This window comes from Biomphalaria glabrata, chromosome 8 (assembly GCF_947242115.1).
Source record: "Biomphalaria glabrata chromosome 8, xgBioGlab47.1, whole genome shotgun sequence".
Taxonomy (NCBI): Eukaryota; Metazoa; Mollusca; class Gastropoda; family Planorbidae; genus Biomphalaria; species Biomphalaria glabrata.
The window spans coordinates 13,563,790-13,569,789 of NC_074718.1; the positions used below are offsets into that span (position 1 = coordinate 13,563,790).

The 6,000-nt window shown below is 30.7% G+C and overlaps 1 protein-coding gene across 2 annotated transcripts in view; it reads right to left on the reverse strand.

The window, feature by feature from the left end:
- Positions 1-5,362, reverse strand: part of LOC106053334 (hepatocyte growth factor receptor-like) — a 43,202-nt gene extending 37,840 nt beyond the window's left edge. The window contains exon 1 of one of the 2 annotated variants that reach the window (XM_056039681.1): positions 5,208-5,362. The gene's annotated coding sequence lies outside the window, so the exon portion shown is untranslated. Of the gene's footprint in view, positions 1-1,523; positions 1,612-5,207 lie in introns of those variants that run through there. The other variant, XM_056039682.1, reaches the window with a different exon arrangement.
- Between the last annotated feature and the right edge of the window lie 638 nt (positions 5,363-6,000).

The following is a 6,000-nucleotide window of genomic DNA, read 5'->3' on the forward strand; positions in this document are numbered from 1 at the left end:
ATTATCTTCTTTTTTTTTTTAAAGTAATGTTTGTAATGTATAGGATAAGATAAGAAATGTTTGCTCATTTTTAAAAAAGAAAATCTCATTGAAAATTATTACTAGAGTTTGCACAGAAGGTGCTCCAAGTTTGCTAGTGTGTCGGTCTGGATTTCAACGTTTGGTACAGAATGAGTCACAAAAAGTCATTGGACCTCACTGTATGATTAATTGACAAAAATTAGTATGAAGAAACATATATACCATAAGCTAAAATTGAAACCAGTGAAATCTGCCTATGTGGAGTGTCACCAGACAATGCTGACCATGTCCTCCAAAACTGCTTTCTTTACCCCCCAAAACACCCCAATAGAAAGAAAACTATATGGAGATCTCCCTGATTTGGAAACCACTGCGCAGTTCATCTTATATATTGGTCTAGTCATCTGAACGCTCCAACATAAAAATGAGAACAAATGCAACATGCCTCGAATTGTCTGGAAAAAATCCGATCCTTCCTACTTTTCCAATCTGACATATCGCTTGCTGCTTGTACCTGCCAGAGAAGTCCATTCACAGTCAAAGATGAAGATGTTACGGAGAAAGAAAGAGTTTATTGAACTCATTAATAAAGAGATGTATGTTTGCAGTCCTAACATGATTTGTATGTGTTGCACTTTCTTCTTTCATTTTCGATAATATATTTTTGCGAAAACATGGTTTTCCAGTCTGTTAGTTATCAAGTATAGCTAAATACAGAAAAAGACTAGATGCAGAAGATAACATTCCTTGCAAAGACTGTCCTAAAAATTCTTCATCTGGTGAAACAGAAGCATTGTCAGACTGTTGCACCAATTGAAGCAATGTAGATTACTATCCATGCTCCGTCATGCTTTTCAAATGGTCACATAAGTATAATACATAAATATGGTGGATGCCAAATATAAAACTTGATAAATGTAGGCCTACGTCATAAAGATAAAACGTCATTTATTTGGAATATAATTATATGGAGAAATATTTCAATTACATATTGTTTTGTGATTAAATATAAACTTTGGAAATACATAGATTTAACATTAGCAAAAGCACAATTATTTAGGCTTTTGAACGAAAAAAATATATATTGTTGGGGTCGCCACATATTTGGAAATAGTAAAAGGGGTCGCCGAGCTAAAAAGATTGAGAACCGCTGCTTTAGAAGATTGTTGTTATTAGACATAGATGTTACATATTGCTGTAGATCTGACACACTGTAAAGCAAAATCAATGGTTAGAGTAAATACAATGAACAATTTGCCTTTAATGAACACCAGAGAATACTATTAGCATTAACTCAGGTTTCATTGTATAATAAATCAAAATGCAAGGATTAAAGACAAACTCAAAAACACTTTACAAAATGATTATTTGATCATTTTCACAGTAAAAGTCATTGGTTAACATGCATCACTAGATTGACCTAGGAACATGAATAGGACATTATCATCTTCTTTTTTTGAAGTAATGTATTTTATAAGTTATGATAAGATAAAGTTAGTCACCAAAAAAAAATTATCTGTAAAACTAATCTTGAAATAAAGTAGAAGTAACAGCACATCCAACCTTGTGATGAACAGAGAACAGGCCACTGAAAAAACCCTCTTCAAATGTTCTGGTCTGAAGCCTGGAACACAACTGCTGCTCAAATAGCAGTAATTATCAGGGGGGATAATTATGCACCAAGAACAGCAATTAAATCCTACCCTAATGGCTTACTGCCACGAGTCTGCTAGCAGGAGTGAATGACATTTACAATTATAAGAAAAATAGGAGAAAGGGAAGGATGGAGGTAAAATGATTTGTTATTAAATGTCTTTGCTATGTTTAAATTTAATTTTAAAAACTTTAAATGACAAGCCTGGCTTCTATCATAATTACATTTATAGACATTTATGCACTGGTCATTAAAAAACGTTCATTTATTAATTCAGCTTACATATTCAGAAGTAATTTCATTTTTTAAGCAATTCACAAATGCCAGACTGAGATCATATTATGTGACAATTTCTCATAACACAAAACAATAAATCAGAGCAAAGCTTAACAAAAGAAGCAATTGGATAAAAAAAATAGGTAATTTGTTTAAAAACTGTTAATACTATTTGAAAAAATAACAATGTAGAGTTTTCAAATAAAATTTACAATCTCAGTACAGTATGAAAATGCATTTCTATTTCCACATTATCTTGCCAGACTACATACAATGGCTAGCAGATGCCATGGACCGAGTAAAATGAAGCGCAGGTGTTGAGTAGATGTGGGTCAATGAACCATCTGGAAAGACATTGAATTCATTTTTGTTAACCAATGAATGGTTTAGAAAAAGAAAGTTCAAAGGAAGGGTAAACAATCATCTAGAAAAGTCTATTTGAGAGATTATAAAAGGAAAAACAAGGCAAGATATCAGGGGTCATTGGTGAGTAGTTATCAGTCAATATTCACAATTCACAGTTTTAAATTAATAGCTAGGTTAGGAAAAAGAGGCACTGGTTAGATTCACACGGAGAGCAAGCATAAAGGCAGTGTCCTGGATTGCAGCAATGGCATACACACCAGAAGTAGAAAGAAGGTTGAAAGTGCAACAGCGCCTGGTGATTACAGGTACCAAACCCGTGACCGCAGCTTGGCCTCTTGAGTCACAAGAGACATTGCAAAGTGAAAAGATCAAGAAATTGAAATTATTATTCTATATTGACATTATAAGTGCACATTATATATATATATATATATGTCATTGCAGAACACTCTTTCAATGTGTTTTTACAGTGAAAGATTTTTTGAAAAAGTGAGGTCTTAAAAAGGTTCTATTTTCTTTAGATTTCTATTCTGGATGATAGTAATTAGGGGATAATGAACTCAGAACATTCATTTTATGTGTTTTTAAATGGTTTTCATATAAAGTTATGTAGAAATATGAATAAATAGTGTAAATAGTTATTGATTCTACTTTTGATCATAACAAATTTCATAAATCTAATATAGACCTAGAGCTGTGACATGTGGATAAGTATGATAAAAAAATATTTTTATTTTCAATATGGATCATAAAATTTTTCCAAGATCAGGTCTAGATCTAGATCCTGAAGGCTTTTTTGAAGTCGGTTAGTTTTTATTTTTAAATTTCAAAATAATTTACTAGTTATAGAATATAGATCTATCTTTGTATCTTATAAAATACAGACAGACACTACTTCAAAAAAGAAGATGATTACGTCATATGCATCATGCATCTAGTCAAGCATGTTAATTAATGACTTAAATTCTGCCAAGTCATTGGATAAACATTGGTTTTGCTGGCTGGCTCAGGCAGCCCATTCAATGCTCTAATAGCATTAGGGAAGAAGGAGCATTTGTGCAAATTCATACAAGCATAAATGCAATTATGGAACAAGGAATGTGCCTTTATCTTTGTGTCATTCTGAGTATTTTAATAGAATTTGTTTTTGTATTTGAAGATTTTGGTATAGTGTTTAATGTATGATTGCTACTTTACTTTTAAGTCTTCTATCCTGAAGGCTTTCTAAATTTAGTGATTTTACTAAAGATGTTACTCTAGTCAAATGTGAATATTCATTAGTTATGAATCTTATTGCTCTATTTTGTGTCTGTTCCAGTTTCTTAATGTTTACTTGAGTTGAGGGGTCCCAAACAGAGAATGCATTCTACTATTGGCCTAATCAAGGTTAAATAACATTTTAGTTTTATGTTCTTTTTTAATTTGTATTTTTTTTTAACAAACCCTTTATTGCTTTGTTTGATTTTTTAATAGTTTCATTAATATGGTCAATATGGAGATTCCATGACAGTTTTTCATTTATTACAACACCTCTGCTAGGTATTTTGCATTTAAGTTATAAAATTTATTAATATGAATAAGATATAAGTGGAACTTATTTATTTAGTTTTTTCTTTTGTTACTCTTAATAACTGACATTTTTCTAGGTGGAAAGACCTGCTCCAATTCAATTATCATCTCTGTAATTCATCTCTTTATTTTCTTTGTAAAATTTCTGTATCTTATGTTGTTTTAATAGTTCTATATAATTATATTACATATTATGCAATCACCAACAAAAATCTTACTTTTGTTCCTGAACTAGATCTAAGACTAATGCAATTTGTTAAATCATTTATTTAAAAATAGATCTAGTCTAGTCAGTGCAGTAGTAGTGAACTGTCATTGTTACTGTTAGTGATTTAGTGACTGTTCATTGATTTGAGGTACACCTGAGTTTTATTACATACAGTGACAGTGTACAGTGCATACAGTTTGTTCTCTCCCTGTCAGTGTCAGTAAAATCCTGAATCCACTGAAGCAATGGAAGCCTTTTCCCCTTGGAAAAATCTAATAAGTTAGCATCTATACTATAGTCTATTACGATCTAGATCTAATCTAAATTAATATCTGTTATTTAAATAATTTTTAAATGTAATCAGATCTAATAATTATATTAATAAATAAAATGTATTTTAATATTATCTAGATTAGAATCTCAGACTCTAGTTAAGTCTACTCTAGTCTAGTTCATGAATAGACTGAATTAATTTAATATTAAATTATTATTATTATCTAGAATCTCTACTTAAGTAAGTCTAGTCTAGTTCAATAGACTGAATTAACTGAATAACAATGAATAGATCTAGTTCATTAGTTGTCACCCTTCTGCCTACCAGTACTAGATCTAGATCTAGAAAATCTAGTAGTTAGGAGTACTACTCCTACTAGATTTAACTAGATATACTTAGGTCTTAGGTGACACCAGATCTACTCACTGTAGTGTAGTATCTAAAAAGTAAGTAGTAGACTCATCTCTATGACTATGTAAAGTATGTAATTATTTTGTAATGTTACGTACTCAGAATCATTCATTTCATGTGATTATCATTGTGAGAATGTATATAAATTATAATAGTCTAATACTAATCTATTTAATTTTTAATTATATATAATATCTATTCTATTCTAGATTAATCTAGATCTAGATCTAGATCTATATATACTATAGTATATATATAATATATAGTATAGTATAATATATAGATTTAGATCTACATTTTATAGATCTAGATTATTCTAGATCTAGATAGATGATAAATTAATAGATCTAGTTACAGTACTAAGTTCTAGATCTATTTTAAAAGTAAGATGAAGATATAATCTAGAATAATATTTGTAGACTTCTCACCATATAGTCTAATGTTTTCCTTTAAAGTTTTAAATTGTAAACGAGTCTAAGTCTAAGAATACGCCGTGACTGTTGTTGTGAAACTTGAACAAGTTTCTTGTTTCCTATTTCCTGTTTCTGTTTTAATCCACCGTCTGAAAACGGAAGTCAATGTTTTTGGAGCCTCATTGAAGTAGGCTAGCTAGACTTAGATCTAGATCTAGACTAGTTGACCCGCTAGCGACCACCCTGTTGATATGTAGCGCAAAGGTGCACGCGTTCAAAAAAATAAAGTATCATTCTCCGCCATGACACTAATGGTTGTTGTTTGTTTATTGCTGACTGTGAACCTAGATCTAGATTCTTCTTCTGCTTTAGTAATAATAATCGTTATTATCCATAAGGAAATTTGTCTTACAATTTAAATTATTTATGCATTACAGCAAACAAACTATAGAATCTAATATCTATATATAGATCTAGATATATAGAAAATAAAAATATGCGTTCACACCACACTCCAGACTCACTCAAAATTTACTAAGACTAAGAGTTTTTGTGATGGTAAAACCATAAAATTCTAGCAGACCCAAAGGATGATTTTTTTTTCCTAGATCTAGATCTAGTTTTTTTTTAGCGTTCTTATAAATATTTTTTTTCAAACAGCTGTCCAAATTGGGTTGTTTTTGCCAATGACTTTACCAGCAGTAATTTGGATTCTTTGACGTTTATTTGTTATTTATTTTCAGATTGCCACCATACCAGGCATTGATAGCTTAATAATGATGTGAGCGTGATAAAACATCGCCACGAC